General features: G+C 37.1%; 1 pseudogene; it reads right to left on the bottom strand.

Annotated features, from left to right (window-relative positions):
- Positions 1-3,736: 3,736 nt before the first annotated feature.
- Positions 3,737-4,605, bottom strand: LOC149180105 (phosphoenolpyruvate carboxylase pseudogene; annotated as a pseudogene).
- Between the last annotated feature and the right edge of the window lie 14,942 nt (positions 4,606-19,547).

Raw genomic sequence — 19,547 nt, 5'->3', positions numbered from 1 at the left:
ATTCACCCCCCTCTCAGTATTATTTCCAACAATTGGTATTAGAGCAGGTCCTTCAGAAGAAGCTTGATCGCTTGAAGGGATATCGATCAACATGAATAATCAAGAAAGCATGGGATCCATCAGACTACCAATCTTCGATGGGAGAAACTTTGTTTATTGGAAAATAAGAACCACAACCTATCTACAATCACTTGGAACAAATGTCTGGGAAATTGTGGAAGGAGGATATACATTTCCAATAGCAATTCCTACAAATGCGTCAAGTAAAAAGAAATATGAAACCAATGCCAAAGCTGGCAATACTTTATTGGGAAGTCTGTCACAATCAGAGTTTGTCAAAGTCATGCAGCTCAAATTAGCCAAAGAAATATGGGACAAAATCATTCTGAGCTACGAAGGAGACTCTCAGGTAAAACGTGCTAAGCTTCAAACTCTCTGAATTCAATATGAAACTCTTAAGATGCATTGTGATGAAATTATATCAAGTTAATTCTTACGTATAGATGAGGTTGTTAATTGTACGAAGAATCTAGGTGAAGAAATAAAGGAAGTTACCTTAGTTGAGAAACTTTTGAGATCCTTGTTTGCTAAATTTGAATCAAAAGTGTCTGTCATAGAAGAAAAACAGGATCTCCAGAACATCACTATGACACAACTTCATGGAATCTTAACTGCCTTTGAGATGAGAAAAGGAGGACCATCAGATATGAGAGAAGCCACATTTAAAGCTTCAGCAAAAGGAAAGGAAGAACACAATGAAGCAGGACATATTTCAGAAGAAGAAGATGAGGTAAACTTTGTTAAGAAGCTTCAATGGGGTTTCAGAAGGTTTAGAGGTAAGCTACCATTCAAATGATTTGCTTGTGCCAGAGTCAGTCATTATGCTGCCAGATGTCCACATAAATATAAATATGAAAAAGGAAAGGAATATGCAAAAGGGAATAGAAAACAAGTTGTAAATAAAAGGAGTTACTATACTCATGAAGATAGTGATGGTTTATCTAATAGTGTTGAAGATGAAACTAGACAAGATTCCAGACTTCTCATGGCTTATGATAGCAATGATTTTTGGGATAGTTTAGAAGAGGATAGGGATGGTTTATCTAATAGTGATTATTATAGACTTCTCATGGCTTATGACGATGATAATTTTTGGGATGATTTAGAAGAGGAAGACCTTCATGAAGAAATCTCTAAACTCAAAACTTATTTAGAAGAAAAGAATATGATTATAGATACCTTGACATACCAACTTGCTAAAAAGGAAAAACACAATGAAAAACTAGAATGTGAAATTGTGGGTCTAAGAAAGGATCTTGAGAAAACGAAATCTCTCAATCGTAGATTTGATAAGGGATCAGAAACTTTAAATGAAATTATCAAAGTTTAGTGTTCTCCTCTGATAAAGACAGGTATTGGATATACTGAAGAAGCATCTCAATCAAAGAAGCCGTCAACCTCCACCAAAAGCTATCTTGATGCAGCAAATACCAGTGAACAATATGACAATCGTCATCAAAGGCATAAAGTTGATCACCAAGTAAATCATACTCATTTTACTGCAAGGATGAATAGAATCCACAACCAACCTTAGGAAAATCATACTCAATTTGCTCCAAAGATGAATATCAATAGAAACTACAATCATCGGGTTAATAGATTTGATACTCACAGGAACTTCTTAAATGGGAAATGCTTTTCATGTCATAATTTTTGGCACAAAGATGCTCAATATGTTGCTTACAAAACCATCATGACTAGAGAAGCACAAAATCAAAGGAATGTAACAGGGATAAAGAGAAGTTCCTATAATAACATTTCTCCTCTTGAAAATGTAATAGAATGCTCAATCTGTAACAACTTTGGTCGTGAAGAATCTAATGCAGGAGAAAATTTCAGCAAACATCTCAAAAGGATCAAAAGCCATTAAATCCCAAGATATGGAGAAGGAAAGAAGCTCAAATAGAAAGATGTGGTATAGCCTTGTATGCAGAAAGACAAGAAAATCGGTGGTACATCGACAATGGATGCTCCAAACATATGACAGGTGAAAAAGAAAAACTTCACTCATATAATGCCTTAGAAAAGGAAAAGAATGTCTCATTTGGAAATGACACTCCTACTGTCATAAAAGGTAAAGGTTATGTTTTCTTGAAAGAAAAGGTTAAAGTTGGAAATGTTATGTATGTAGACGGTTTAAAGCATAACCTGTTGAATGTCAATCAAATGTGTGATCAAGGAAATGAAGTGGTGTTTCATTCAAATGGATGTGTTGTTCATGAGCCTGATGTTAGCACTCAGAATGTACCTTAAGGCTGAGAAAAGGCAACTTTGAGGTAACCACAGACCAAGCTTTCGATCTGGCATCTAGCCCTACCAGACTAGAGAGGGCTCTCTCTTTGCCAACAAGATGTGGCTGCAATAAACGAAATTTTAGGCTATATATGGAGTGTGGGGACTTGTTTGAAAGGTTTTGGGTCGAAATAACAAGAGAAAGGATGACTTGGGCTTTGGAGTCGATGCCATTTTCTGTCGGCAAACTTGGGGCAAAGTAAGTGCCATGTTTAGCAAGATAGAAGATTGCAAATGTGAGAAGAATAGGGGATAAAGCCCGCTTCCCTCCAGGCATCAAATAGGGGATGGATCTACAGTAGCAGCTTTAGGCGAATGAGAAACATAGGGTTGCTCAGCAGAGCATCTAACCAGGATGAATTCTGCAAAGACAACAAGTACATATAACAGAAAAATCATCATGAAAGGAGCATCATAGGGGATGGATTCCTAACATATATCTTAGATAATGTTGTAACAAGGTAGAGAAAAAAAAATATGTAAGTGATTTGCATGAAAAACATACTGAACAATAACACCGTGATGGATCCCAAGTCCAAATGGCAGAAAACTGCTTTATTAAAATGATATTTAGGAAAAATTTACACAATGCCAAGCAGCCTCTTTGCTTCCAAAATTGAACCATTATCTTTTAAAAATAATCCTATATATATTCTATTACATATTAATTATAAATTCCTAAACATAGGAATCAAAATAATTAAAACAAAAATCAAAATAAAATATTTGTTGCGGTTAAATTACATAAATTAAATTATAACAAAATGATTTAACATAATAAAATACCTAATTAAATCTCATAAAAAAAAGGAACAATTTATTTGCTGCCACAAGTCAAATTGCCAAAGTTTGTTTTTAAACCATCGCTTGAAATCTAGGATAATTTGGGACACTGATCAAATAATCCTCCACCTGCACCCTGTAGATGCCTTGGATTCCTGAAATATTTGCCATTTGTTCGTTGAATGTTTTGAATACTGCCACCTCTCCTTCAAAAACTCAATGTTGTTGATTTCATAGCTAAAATACTTGCCATCGATTCCTAGAAAATATGAACGTCCGGGAGGAGATGTGAAGTCAGCTCTACGAAGGGCAGCATCAGCGTAGTCAGCCTCTCTTGGCACATAAGGCCTATTGATCTCATCGAGATAATTCTGCTCTAAAACACGTTCTCTTGTTCTCTAACGGTGTAAATATTCAAGCCCTGGATCTACCCCATGATAATCAATATCAGATAACAACCCGTTCCTCATAGGCAATGGATCAGCAGGAGGCAGGGCCTGCCTCTGATACACAAAAGCATATGGATCTGATGCTTGCAAAGCATAAGCATCAAGCAATGGTGTACGTTGAGGCAATACTATGTCAGGTCGATATAATGGAACTATGGGAACCTGATCAACAAATGGTACACATGTTGTTGCAGCATATGGAGATTTCTTATATCCTTTTCCATAACATGCTTGAATGCTCCACCAAATCCTAGCCAAACAGGAAAATGAAATCGAGTTTGTGTCCAACCGAATATCCATGGGATGGCACGGAGTGACTTAATTCCTCCACTTGGTTTCCTTTTGAGGGGTGACTCATGATGTTCATTCGACCATACTCCAATTCTGGTGTTGCAGAACGAAAATATTCAACGAATCTCAAGTTCGGGAAAACAATTGATCTGTACTCCTTTGTAGCAACAACAGCCATTTCATCCATCAGTGCATGCCAATTGGGCTTTGGTGCAACTAGAGGCCACATTCCATGCTCCAGAGTGGCAGCAGTAAATCATTGGAGAGTTCTGAAACACCAATGTTCCTCACCAAAAGACTGTTCTATAACTTCCCCTTGAATAGTGACCCGAAAAGAGCCATGAATTGTATCTGGAGGTTGTGACAATATGGCCAGATGGGTTGGGCCTTCCCCCCTACCTACAGTTCCTCCATGACCATGGAACATTGTCAACTTAACACCAAATTCTTTAGAAACCTTAATAAGGTCCTCCTGTGCTTTGTACAAAGCCCAAGCTACACTTAGCCTACCAGCATCCTTTCCAGAATCAGAGTGACCAATCATGAATTCTTTCTTTCCATCAATTATGTTTATGTACCAATTTATTGAAAACAATCTAGCCAAAGCGGCAGGAGCAGCCTCTAGATCTGCAAGTTTCTCAAATAATGGTACAACACGTAATGGCCTTTTTACATGGCATTCTCGTTGTAATAACTCAACTACTAAAACATCTGATGCTGCAGTTTCCATCGAAATAATGTAAGCTCCAAAGTTGTCAGTAGGAAGCTCAGATATCACATGAAATGTGTCTAGAACATCTCGAACCTAATTTGTTTTCGGGAGACCTAGCCCAAACAAGGGACGTTTCCCTTGTAGTTCTGACAAAAGCCATGCTTGTCATTGTTCCTCTGACCACTCTTTGTAGGATCTGCCATCTTTGATCCATGTGAAAACTAGCAGCTACAGCTCAAGCAAAGGCCATTCCTTGTTCTTTTTGCAGCACCATCTTTGGTGTCTCCAAGACTCTAAGCAAACATGCTTTGGAATTTTCTCCATGTGCAGGCTCAATTCTAGGCACTTTTAGAATTTTTTATAGGATGGCTCTACGCGCAATGCCATAGTCCAGAAGCGCAGCGCCACAGCCAGGAGCACAGCGCCACACTCTAGATTGGCTTGGCTATCAATATTTTGACTTGGTTTCAATGTTTTGACTTGTGTGTGTTGTGGATGCAAGGGCACTGATATTTGGAGTTGAGCTAGACCTTTGTTCTCATCGTAAGCATGACAAAACAAACAAGAATCCTTGGAACCAATATGCAAGTTTCAATGCCTGTAATTTTTCTTCTTTCTTTCTCAATTTTTCTGCCTTCTCCTCTCCCAATTGTTTTACAAAACTAAGGAATTGAACAAAACAAGTTTCTCAGTGTTGTAGCAGCATTGTCCTCTCTCCTCACATCATGTCAGGACTCTGCAAAAGCTTTGAATCTCTGAAGCTCTGGCAGCACAACTGCCTCAAAATCTGGCCTGTCCCTGCGCCGCATCTCAACACATTTTAATGCAAGTTTGGCTAGCTCCATAGCTTCCCTAATAGGCCAATCTGTAACAGATTGATCCAGAATATTTTTGAACGAGCCCCTCTCGACAACCCTTTCCACATCATGAGCAATCCCCATTGGTTTTCTAGCAGTCAATAATTGGAGGAGTACTACTCCAAAAGCATAGAGATCAGACTTGGTTCCAAGTATCCCTGTTCACTGATACTCTGGGTCAATATAACAAAATGTGCCTGAGGTTGTGGTGTTCCTGTACAGTGTAAGACTACCCGAGACCATTGGAGGAACAAGCTTGGCCAGGCCCACATCACCTATTTTGCTCACAAAGTTCTGATCAAGCAAAAATATTTGTTGGTTTTAGGTCACGATGAACTAATGGCCTAGGCTTGGAACTATGTAAATAGAGCAACCCAGTGGCTATTTCTGAAGCAATACTAAATCGTGTATATCATGGAAGAGGTGGTGTTGCTCCATTGTGAAATAAATGATCCTCCAAACTTCCATTTGACATATATTCATATACCAAACATCCAAGTTCTGGACAAGCTCCAAGCAACAAAACTATATGGGGATGTTGTATACGGCTAAGAACTTCAACCTCTTGTTGAAATTGTTTCCACCCTTGGGTTGCATCTGGGTGAAGAGCCTTGACAACCACTAGGCTATTATCCAATGTACACTTGTAGACAGACCTATATGAGCCCTCTCCATCCTTATTTGATTCTGAAAAGAAATTTGTTGCTGCCTCAATTTCTTCTATTTTAGCCGCTCCTTCATGTCTGCATCATGCCTTGCTTTCTCTTTTGCTCTATCACAATCCAGCCACAAGACTAGCCACTAACATCTCCTAGCTCCCTCTGGATCATTCAATACCTGAACTACTGCACGGGAGGCCTTTGAGTCAACCATTCATTTGGTCATATCTTTTGATCCGGGAGCCGGCTTTTGGAGTGTGATATACCATTGGAAAGCGCTTTCTGAGCTACTCCTAATAAACATACTTATGACATGTTTTGTGCTGAATATCATGTGCAAAACATCTAACAAAACCAAACATAGTAAGAGCTCATGTTGATCCCTGGTGACGGATTACGAAGACTGGACTCACACTTGATACAAGAGAGACCATGATCAAAGGTACAAGAACTCCAAACAACTTATACATACTCAAAGGAGGACAACAACAGTGCTATCTAAGAAAAAATGATGAAAACTGGCTATGGCATAGAAGATTGGCACATCTAATATTTTCTCAAATAAGAAAAGCATGTAGACTCAACGCTATTCATGATCTTCAAGATATCAGGATCCCAGAAAATACAATATGCAAACCATGTCAAATAGGTAAGAAAATGTTGGCATTATGAGATAAGTGTTGTCCTTGATGGCAAACCTCACTGATGACAAATCATAGTACAGAAGGTCAGCAGCAAGGAATTGATGATCAGACTATAAGAAGAAGAGAAAGTTCATACACGCAGGTTCGTTAAGCCCAAGTCGCGTGTACACGCAGGTTGGCTTCAGCAAAAGCGCGGGTATGTGGAAAAGTACCTTTGGTCCATGGCGGTTATTCCTTGGAAGTTGTGCCTATGGTTTTGGACCTTGGCGTCTCGGCGGACGTGTTGATCCCTAGTTTTGAAGTTGATGGTATTGGATTTCTATGGTTTTGGCTCTTGGTATTGAACAAGGCCTAAGGCTATATAAAGGGAAGGAAATCATTAGGCAAGTGTATCTGAAATGTCTTGAATATCTGATGAAGCATTAGATCCAGTATGCAGGTTATGGGTTGATGATGCATTGCTTGATCTGAGCTAAGGAGAGATCTCATCGGTTGATGGAGAGCAAGATCTAAGGAGAGATCAGGATCAAATGGTTTGAAATGAACTATCTTTATGATGCTTATTCTAGATCTACATACTGACGCATGTATTGTTCTATAAGTATTATGAGTATGATTGATGTCTGGTACAGCTGCAAGTTATGAGAAATTATTTTTAGATCTGTACGCGGGTTGTCTTTGGCGAAAGCGCGTATACACGCGGGTTTGATTCATCGAAGTAGCGTATACATTGTAAAGCTTGATACTTGAAGTTTCAGATGGGTCTGATGATTATTACAGAGTTTTGTGTCTGCTCTGTGTTCTGGTGACGGTGTTGTTAACAGGGTTTCAGTGATTCAGAGTTTGATGATTGTTTTGAGCTTCAATGATAGTTATGGGTCCAGTATGAAAATTGGATGAAAAGTGGCCTTACAGATTATGTGTTGTGCTTCAGTGTATCCAGTCTGAAAATTGATGAAACGTGGTACCTGGAGGTGAGAAGATTGTAGGCAAGCACCTACGTACTAGTATCTAAGCTAGTACAAAAGCTAAAGGAGATCTTTGGAGCATTGTAGCAGGTGGCAGCCTGCGTACTAGTAAATGGATCGGCTAGTACAAGAGCAAAGGGGGTTGTAGCTCCCGTACTGGTATAAGACTGCACCAGTACAAATATTGTAAAAGGATTTTCTTATTAAGAAGAAGATTGAGATGACTTGCAGCAGGTGGTTTTCACCCACATTGGGTTTCCACCTTATATCTTTGTGTTCATGTGTGTGGCTTTTGTGTGATGATCTGTTCTGTTATACTGCACCTGTTTACTGTTAATATGGTTAATAATGTTCTGATGCATTTACTGAAGATAAGCTAACTGAATCATAAGATTTATGGATATACGCTAGTTGCTTTAGACACAGAAGCGTGTACACGCGGGTTCACTTAACTGAAGTAGCGTATATGTTTTTGAGCATTGAAAAAGTTTTAATGATCTGATAATATTGATTCACCCCCCCCCCCCCTCTCAGTATTATTTCCAACAATTGGTATCAGAGCAGGTCCTTTGGTAGAAGCTTGATCGCTTGAAGGAGATCCGTGGAACAATGGGAAAGAAGCTTAAGAAGAAAGCTCATAAGAAGAAGAAGACATCTCAGAAGATCTATGACAGTGGGAGAGTCGATTGGGGATTAGGTATAAGAAGCTCTTCAGATTCAGAATCATTATCAGGTATGAATGTGTTATCCTCTGATGTTCCAGCCATATTTCCTTGTGAGACAAATGGAAGTGATAGTGAAACTACTGAACTTGCTCTTATGGGTGAACAAGAAGGAAATGAGATAGAAGCAGAATTTAGAAGACTAAGAAGCAAAATTAGAACTCAAGAAGATCTTCTGAACATAAAGGATAATACTGCTAAGGCTCAACGAGAGTTATTCAAGGAGAAATATCAAAAGTTGCAGGTTGAAGCAACTTCTCTAAGAAATGAAGTCAATGACAAAAGCACAACCATCAAGAAACTCAAAGATAGATCCAGCTACTATGAAAATCTTGAAGCTACAATCCTCTCTCTAAAGGAAGATCTTGAAGAATCCAAGAAGCAGAATGAAGATCTACACCAAGCAATTGAAAAACAAGACAACGAAGTCATCAGCTTAAAATCACAGTTGGAATGTGCCTTCAGAGTTCGTCAAATTCAGCAGGATCTGTATGAAAAGCAAGAAAAGGAGATACTCAATCTAAGGCAACAAATGGAAGAAGGAAGAAAAGATGGAGAAGACATAAAGAAGCAATGTCTAGAAAAGGAGGAACAACTTCAAGTTGAGGTAAATATCTTGAAAGGTAAATTAGAAGAAAAGGATAAACTTTTGAGATTTCAAGATAGTACTAAAGCCTTGGATGATATTCTTAGTAGTCAAAGGTCTCCTGCAATCAAGACTGGTCTTGGTTTTCATGAATCTGTTGAAGGTGAATCTAGCTCACAAGGTGAGGCAAGGAACTCTAAAGAGAAAACTAAAATGATCAAAAGGGAGATGAAAGGTCAACCCCATCAACAATCAAGGAAAGAGACTCCTCAAAGAAAATCCTTTACTCCTCCTATGAATAATGTTGAATGTTATGTATGTCATAATCTTGGACATGTTGCAGCTAGATGTAGAAGAAGAAGAGTTCAAGATCATTATGCGAACAGGTCATCTCAATCAAGGTACTTTAATGGATATTGTTTTTCTTGCAATATGTTTGGTCACAAAGCTGCTGATTGCTACAGGAGGAATATGAAACATGTAAGATGTTATGCATGTAACAAGCTTGGACATATAGCAAAGGAATGCAGGAACAAAGGATGGACATCACACCAAAAGGAGAAAACCTCATCACACTTGAAGATATGGAGGAAGAAGGAAGTACAGTCAGCACAATGTACTGAGACACAGCACAGCACAGACATATCAGACTCAGGGGGAGCTGAAAGTGTAAACCTTCAGTGTCCTGAATCTCATACGCAAGTTCCTTAAAGGGAAGTCGCGTATATACGCGAGTTAGACACTGCAAAGTCGCGTATATGTCAGTCTGAGGAAAAGCAGTGGGGACAGGCTCAGAAAAGGGATCTGACATGATTCAGTCCATTATTTGCTCTATTGGTTAATTGTTACAGTCTGTTGAGGATGTGTGAAAAATGTTTTGATACTTGTAAGATGTCTAGAAGTGTTTTGATCCTAACTTGATGATGATGATGATGTCTTGATGCTTACTGCTGATATATGCATGATCAAATCTAACAGATGGCACAAGTTGAGGGGGAGCATGTGCCTTTAATAATTCATTGTTGGCATTATGGTCCTTGGTGATGATTCTTATATGACTAAATGATATATCTTGCTATGATAAACTCTCATATGATTCTTGAAGTTACATAGAAGATGTTCAGATCAGATTTATGGTTGTTTCTTTGATGATGCATATATGGTGCTTACATGGTGATCTTCATAAGGACAAGGAGAAGTACAAAGCTTGAATACACATCTTCCTCACTTGATGATGAGTCACTCATATTCTGCTGTTGTCATATGCATAAAGATCATACAGTTATGATGCAGGCACTCATGTGGATAAGGATTGTTGCTGATGATGATATCAAGAAGCTTTGTCAAAAGATTTGAGCTCAAGATACATAGTGTTGATACATGGATGACTCCTCAAAGTTGCTTTGTTGGAGACATGGTGATGAGTTCTTATCTATATGATGATAGGTTGATACTTACATATGTTGGTTGATGCAGATGTTCCCAAGTAATGATACTTGGATCATGTAGAGCTTGATGAAATGGCTATGGTGGTTTCACACATATGAATGACTCTGAATTCTGTTCAAAGGGATGAATTGATGCAGACTTACCTTGTTATAGGTTGATGACTTATTCTCTACAGGACATTTACAGGTTGCTGATATGGAAATTGGTATACGCGAGTTGGATAAGGACAATCCGCGTATATACGCTTGTTTATGTGGATGCAGACGCGTATATGGAGTTTTTGAAGGAAATCAGCAGGGACAGATGTTGGTTGCAGAAATTCTGATATGGATCTAACAGAGATCATCTGGTACAGGTTCAGAGGGAGCAGATAATCTTCCAATGATGCATTGTTGGCATTATCTTAAAGCTTTTGGTTCTGGTTCACATTTGTTGTTGGCTTCAGGTGGAACAAAGGCGAGAGGAGAATAGAAGGATCTCTTGGTTGCTGATCTGAATGGTGATTATCAGATGCTTCTGGTGACTTTCATAAGTCTTGATCTAGTTCTTTCGTCTCTATGTCATATATCTCTTTTGTGGTATCTCTTTCATGGTGTCAAGGTCATGTAACGGCCTATTTTGGTTTCCCCACTATGCCTGGGATGATTGATGCAATATTATTGGTTGCCATATGTAAACTTTTGATGTATCCCCACTTGGTTGGGTGGATGAGTCAATTTTTGTATATCCTCACTTAGTTGAGAGATGGATGTATGTATGAGTCTTTGGTGATAGGAAGGTCTTTTATGATGTATAGAGTCATGTTCTTCTTGAAGAACATCTTTTGCAGATCTTGCCTACAGTCAGGAAGAGCATGTACAACACACTTCAGCGGTACAGAGATTCAGCATGTACTCAGGGGGAGCATGGACAGATTGGTACACCTTGGCATATACAAAGGGGGAGACTATTCAGAGATTTCAGCAGGTACTCAGGGGGAGTATGGACAGTGGAATGATTCAGCAAAGGAAGAGAATATCTTGGTCCACCCTTTGCCCTTGATGTCAAAGGGGGAGAGTGATTTGGTGTTGTTGCCATCAAGTCCAAAGGGGGAGATTGTTGGCATTATGATGCATGTGTTGTACTTGATGGCAACCCTCTCATAGAAGAATATCTCACTTATGTATAACTGGGTGAATCTTCAGAAGAGATATCATGGCAACCCTCTCATAGAAGAATATCTCACTTATGTATAACTGGGTGAATCTTCAGAAGAGATATCAGATGTGACCGATGGAGGACAGCTCAAAGGAATCAGATGATGAATCTTCAGAAGAGATATCAGATGTGACTGATGGAGGAGATTGTTGGCAAGTTAGCTTTGCCATCAAGTCCAAAGGGGGAGATTGTTGGCATTATGAGATAAGTGTTGTCCTTGATGGCAAACCTCACTGATGACAAATCATAGTACAGAAGGTCAGCAGCAAGGAATTGATGATCAGACTATAAGAAGAAGAGAAAGTTCATACACGCAGGTTCGTTAAGCCCAAGTCGCGTGTACACGCAGGTTGGCTTCAGCAAAAGCGCGGGTATGTGGATAAGTACCTTTGGTCCATGGCGGTTATTCCTTGGAAGTTGTGCCTATGGTTTTGGACCTTGGCGTCTCGGCGGACGTGTTGATCCCTAGTTTTGAAGTTGATGGTATTGGATTTCTATGGTTTTGGCTCTTGGTATTGAACAAGGCCTAAGGCTATATAAAGGGAAGGAAATCATTAGGCAACTGTATCTAAAATGTCTTGAATATCTGATGAAGCATTAGATCCAGTATGCAGGTTATGGGTTGATGATGCATTTCTTGATCTGAGCTAAGGAGAGATCTCATCGGTTGATGGAGAGCAAGATCTAAGGAGAGATCAGGATCAAATGGTTTGAAATGAACTATCTTTATGATTCTTGAATTTTTGACCGGAGAATCCACAGTAGTAGAATTTTTACACCAACGTTTCAAATCCCAAATGGGATCCATCATCAGGGTAAAGAGAAAGATGATGAGAAAGATGAAAAAGAAGAGCCAGATGGAGGAAATAAATACTCATGAGGGCGAATATATTAAAGGAGCAGCACAGGTCGGCCAGAGAAATTTATGATGAAACCTAATGTTAATTTTAAAATAAAATCATTTATTTAATTTTTATTTTTATTTTTAATGTTTAAAATTAATAATATCACTTATTTAATATCCCTAAAAAAAAACCAAAAACATTACAGTAAAATCTAAATTAATATTTATATTAAAAAACTAATATATATATTATAATATTAATATCATGAAACATTATATAACTTAAAATCTTTGATAATAATATCTCAAACTAATATATAAATTAAAATTAACATCAAAAATCCTAAAATATGACTTTAAAATTATAATATAACCTAATATTACATGTTCACTAAATAACATAATATTTATATAATATTTATATAACCTAAAATATATATAACTTAATATAAATAATAGAATAATATAAATAGAGCAATTTATCTATATCAATGTCTAGAAATTAATAAATTTATTAATATTTATTAATGTCCTAGCCTTTATATATAACATAAAATCTGAATTAATATTAAAATCTTAAAAAACTAAAATGTATATTAGTATTAATATCTTAAATCCTAAAACCTATATAATATTAATATTTATATAACCTAAAGACAATAAAACTTAATATATTTATAAAACTTGATCCCAACCTAACCAATATTTAACCTAAAATTTTTATAAAACTTAAAATAAATAATAGTATTAATATTAACAAAACCTAATATCTATATTAATAATTAAATAAATTAATTAATATAACTTAAATTCTATATCAATTTATATTAAATTCTAAATTCAACCTATATTAAAATCTTAACTATTTTAAAAACAAACAATAATATCTAAATTAAGATCCAAGTTTGTAGTAATTATTAGAGATTTAATAAAATATGAATAACCTAATGACCAACTTAATACTATAATCAAAACTATGCTAATATTTATAATAATATGTGAACTAATGTTAATATCTATATTGATAATTATCTTACCTGATCGACAACTTACCTGGGGCCGGGCTGACGTTTCTTGATTTCACTGATCAGGGGAAGCCAGCTTCCGCTAATCTCCAAACCGCTATCTCTGTTCAGATTACAAGGATGCTTCAGGATCTCGAGGGCTTCTCTGATTTTTCGTTTCTGATGCTGCTCCTCTCTCGCGATAATTGATGCGCTTTCTAAGCAGATGTGGTGTTTGGTCTTCGAGGAGTGCTCTGCCAAGGCTGAGGTACGAGATCTACCATTCTTGATGTCAGCGCCATGCTCTTTCAGTCTTGTCTGGAGGGAGCGACCGGTTTCACCTATGTAGCTTTTTCCACATGAACAGTCTATTTTATAGACTCCTTTAAGCTGCTGCTTGTCAATATCATCCTTAACAGATTTTAAACTTTGTCTGATGGTGCCAGGAGCTGAGAATTGAGTTAGAATGTTTTTCTTTCTTAGGATCTTTGCCATTTTGTCCGTGACCCCATGGATATAAGGTAGAAAAACCTTACCACCATGAGGTTGATCCTCCTCTTTGGGTTTGGGAGATGACAACCTCTTTTCAGCTTTCTTTATGGCTTTTTTAATCTCATGATCCTTGTAGCCTATATTTTTGAAAGTTGAAACTAAATGCCTCTTCTCTTCATTTATATGTTCTGGGTCAGAAATTCGGAGGGCTCTAATGGCAAGAGTGTTCAGAACGCCAAGCTTTTGGGCTGGGTGATGGTGGGAATCCGCATGAAGGTAGCTTTCTGTGTGAGTTGATTTTCTGAAAACCTTATGGCCCAAAGAGCCATCCTCTTTTCTGATGATAAGAATGTCTAGGAAAGGGATGCTCCTATTTTCTTCAAGCTCCATAGTGAATTTTATATCAGGGGAAATGGAGTTAAGGTGATTGAAAAACCTGTCGAGTTCTGTTTTACCATGGGTCCATTTTATATTAGTGTCATCGACAAACCGCTTCCACCAAGCTGGTTTTAAAGGATAAGATTCCAAGGCCTTCTTCTCAAAATATTCCATGTATAAGTTGGCCACAACTGGCGAGAGGGGTGATCCCATTGCTACACCAGATGTTTGTTCATAAAATGCTCCTTGGAATGTGAATACAGTTGACCTTAGGCAGACTTCAGCCAGCTTTGCGGTCCCTGGATCAGTAACACTTCTTATAACCTGAATGGCTTCATCAAGAGGAATCTTTGTGAATAAGGAAACCACGTCAAAGCTCACAAGGATATCATCCTTTTCCATACTTTCATTTTTAATAAGATTCACAAAGTCGTGCGAGTCTTTGATGAAGGAGTCAGTATTTCCAACCAGGGGCTTTAGAATCTTGGCGACATATTTAGCAAGTTCATAGGTTGGGGAGCCAATAGTATTGACTATCGGTCTAAGGGGGACCCCCTCCTTATGGATCTTGGGTAATCCATAGATTCTAGGAATGGTTTCACAGGAGGGGGTTAATTTCTTCTTCAATTTTTCGTCAAGGTTGGAATCTGAGATAATCTTTTTTACATCCTTCATAATCTTGGTCATGGGATTACCGTTCAGCTTCTTATAACTGCCACAATTCAGGTGCTCATTCATTTTCTTCACATAGTCTTCTTTATCCAGGATAACTGCTGCTCCTCCTTTATCTGCTTTAAGAACAACTATCTTGTCATTATTTCGTAAGGATCTGAAAGCCTTTTGCTCTTCCTTATTCAAGTTGCTCTTGGGAGCCTTGGCTTTTCTCATGATGAGAGAAAACTCTTGCCTTAATGCCTCTTTGTCTTCAAGAGGTAGGTTGCTAATCCCATCTTCAATGTTACAAATCATCTTTTCAATGGGGAGGCTTTTAGGGGCCATTGCAAACCCCATCCCCTTGCCGAGAACATTAACGGCTACCTCGTCAAGAACTTCGGAAGACAGGTTAACTACTTTTCTTTTAGCTGTTGATCCATAAGAGTTTTCTCCAGGCTCCTTATCACCCCTGCTCAGCATCTTGCATTTTGCCACATCATTTTGGATAAGATTGTCATTATTAGCGTTTAATTCTAGCCTTTCCACATCCTCATCGAAATTTCTGACTCTGTCATGCGCATCTTTTCTGGAGACTTGCACCCTTTCCATCCTATCCATGTTGACCTGGTTCACATTGTCTTCATTTTTATCCTTTTCGGCCCTGCCCAGGGAGCTATCATTTTCTATGATGGTCTTATTCATTTTGGACTTATCACATAAAAATTCTGCGTTTTTATTGTCACAAACAATGTTTATATTACAATTTCCATTTAAATTTTTATATGCATTTGAAGTAACTCCTGCGTTTTCACTAAAACAGCTACTCATATTTACACCGGAGCCTATATCCTCCGCGTTATCCATATCTATAATATTGATCGAGCTATTAAAATTAAACCGGTTATTATCAATGTTTTCCGCAATCATTTTTACGCTAACACTTTCCTTTCTGTTGTTATCTATTTTGCTTACGCTGTTTTTATTATCAAACGTGCTGCATCTATTTAATACAGAATATGGAGCATCTGCGTTAGAGCCCGGGTTGACAGACAGAATTTCAAAGGAATTACCACTGTTTTCAGCGCGTTGATTCCGAGGATTGGCAGTTATTGCTTCTTCTCTATTCAACACGTAACTGTTTCTTGATTCTGGAACCGAATTATCAAATTCACCTCCACCGTTATTTGAATTCGGAGCATATGCGTTAGAGCCCTTGCTGACAGACGGATTTTCATTTCCACTGTCTTTAGTGCGGTGATTCTTAGCAATTATTGCTTCTGCGCTAAAAACGTGACTGCTACTTGAATCTGGATCGAATTCACCTTCACTGGAACTGTGCCTGTATTTATATGAGCAGTCATTGGGACAATCTGCGCAGTTACCAGGAAGCTCTGTCCGAACATTCAAATCTGCGTTTTTAACCTTAAGAAGCTTGGTTAGCTTATTGTGCTGTCTATTCTGCGCAGTCTGCCATTCCTTCTCTGCTTTCAGTGCGGTCCTGCCATCTATAATGGTCCACAGGTTTTTATCGATGCTGCTGGCAAGTTTAAGGTGGGAAGAGAGGGCCAAACGACCAAGATGCTCCAGGGAGGCTCTAATTCTTCTGATTTCTGACCGGATTAGAGAGAAACTGAGTTGGAGAAACGCTTTACTGTTGTATTTATTATGTAATTTATGTTTAACCTGTGCAAATGGAGGAATGAGATTGTTGTCTCTACAACTTTTGAGGAAATGTAGATCTGAAGCTCTTCTTTTTATCCTTACTCTAAAACTTTCAAGTGCAAGGATTTCACTCCAAGTATCCCCTCCGTACAGGGATAAGATATTGGATTTCAGAGATCTGTGGTTTGTGCTTCTTGAATTTTTGACCGGAGAATCCACAGTAGTAGAATTTTTACACCAACGTTTCAAATCCCAAATGGGATCCATCATCAGGGTAAAGAGAAAGATGATGAGAAAGATGAAAAAGAAGAGCCAGATGGAGGAAATAAATACTCATGAGGGCGAATATATTAAAGGAGCAGCACAGGTCGGCCAGAGAAATTTATGATGAAACCTAATGTTAATTTTAAAATAAAATCATTTATTTAATTTTTATTTTTATTTTTAATGTTTAAAATTAATAATATCACTTATTTAATATCCCTAAAAAAAACCAAAAACATTACAGTAAAATCTAAATTAATATTTATATTAAAAAACTAATATATATATTATAATATTAATATCATGAAACATTATATAACTTAAAATCTTTGATAATAATATCTCAAACTAATATATAAATTAAAATTAACATCAAAAATCCTAAAATATGACTTTAAAATTATAATATAACCTAATATTACATGTTCACTAAATAACATAATATTTATATAATATTTATATAACCTAAAATATATATAACTTAATATAAATAATAGAATAATATGAATAGAGCAATTTATCTATATCAATGTCTAGAAATTAATAAATTTATTAATATTTATTAATGTCCTAGCCTTTATATATAACATAAAATCTGAATTAATATTAAAATCTTAAAAAACTAAAATGTATATTAGTATTAATATCTTAAATCCTAAAACCTATATAATATTAATATTTATATAACCTAAAGACAATAAAACTTAATATATTTATAAAACTTGATCCCAACCTAACCAATATTTAACCTAAAATTTTTATAAAACTTAAAATAAATAATAGTATTAATATTAACAAAACCTAATATCTATATTAATAATTAAATAAATTAATTAATATAACTTAAATTCTATATCAATTTATATTAAATTCTAAATTCAACCTATATTAAAATCTTAACTATTTTAAAAACAAACAATAATATCTAAATTAAGATCCAAGTTTCATCATAAATTTCTTTGGCCGACCTGTGCTGCTCCTTTAATATATTCGCCCTCATGAGTATTTATTTCCTCCATCTGGCTCTTCTTTTTCATCTTTCTCATCATCTTTCTCTTTACCCTGATGATGGATCCCATTTGGGATTTGAAACGTTGGTGTAAAAATTCTACTACTGTGGATTCTCCGGTCAAAAATTCAAGAAGCACAAACCACAGATCTCTGAAATCCAATATCTTTATGATGCTTATTCTAGATCTACATACTGACGCATGTATTGTTCTATAAGTATTATGAGTATGATTGATGTCTGGTACAGCTGCAAGTTATGAGAAATTATTTTTAGATCTGTACGCGGGTTGTCTTTGGCGAAAGCGCGTATACACGCGGGTTTGATTCATTGAAGTAGCGTATACATTGTAAAGCTTGATACTTGAAGTTTCAGATGGGTCTGATGATTATTACAGAGTTCTGTGTCTGCTCTGTGTTCTGGTGACGGTGTTGTTAACAGGGTTTCAGTGATTCAGAGTTTGATGATTGTTTTGAGCTTCAATGATAGTTATGGGTCCAGTATGAAAATTGGATGAAAAGTGGCCTTACAGATTATGTGTTGTGCTTCAGTGTATCCAGTCTGAAAATTGATGAAACGTGGTACCTGGAGGTGAGAAGATTGTAGGCAAGCACCTACGTACTAGTATCTAAGCTAGTACAAAAGCTAAAGGAGATCTTTGGAGCATTGTAGCAGGTGGCAGCCTGCGTACTAGTAAATGGATCGGCTAGTACAAGAGCAAAGGGGGTTGTAGCTCCCGTACTGGTATAAGACTGCACCAGTACAAATATTGTAAAAGGATTTTCTTATTAAGAAGAAGATTGAGATGACTTGCAGCAGGTGGTTTTCACCCACATTGGGTTTCCACCTTATATCTTTGTGTTCATGTGTGTGGCTTTTGTGTGATGATCTGTTCTGTTATACTGCACCTGTTTACTGTTAATATGGTTAATAATGTTCTGATGCATTTACTGAAGATAAGCTAACTGAATCATAAGATTTATGGATATACGCTAGTTGCTTTAGACACAGAAGCGTGTACACGCGGGTTCACTTAACTGAAGTAGCGTATATGTTTTTGAGCATTGAAAAAGTTTTAATGATCTGATAATACTGATTCACCCCCCCCCCTCTCAGTATTATTTCCAACAGAAAACCAGAGTTCACTTCATGGAAAAAGAAGGGTCAGCTAGTAAGCCTCTTGAACTTGTCCATACTAATTTATGTGGACCATCAAGGAAAAATTCACCTCGTGGAGAAGAATACTTTATTTTGTTCATTGATGGTTTTTCTAGAATGTGTTGGATAGGTCTTCTAAAACATAAAGATGAAGCATTTGAAAAGTTCCAAGCCTTCAAATCTTTGGTTGAAAATGAATCAGATCGAAAAATCAAATGCCTCAGATCTAATCGAGGAGGGGAATTTACCTCGAATGAATTCTTTGACTTTTGTGAACAACATGGAATAAAAAGGCAATTCTCCACCGCAAGGACTCCTCAGAAAAATGGTGTGGTAGAAAGAATGAACAGAATAGTTCAACAAATGGCTCGAGCTATGCTAGATGAATTTGGAACTCTTGCAACCTTCTGGGG

The sequence above is a fragment of the Pinus tabuliformis genome, chromosome 3_2, assembly GCF_031772625.1.
Source record: "Pinus tabuliformis cultivar Carrire ecotype Pingquan chromosome 3_2, CPIR1, whole genome shotgun sequence".
Classification (NCBI taxonomy): Eukaryota; Viridiplantae; Streptophyta; class Pinopsida; order Pinales; family Pinaceae; genus Pinus; species Pinus tabuliformis.
This window is presented reverse-complemented; position numbering and strand designations above follow the sequence as displayed.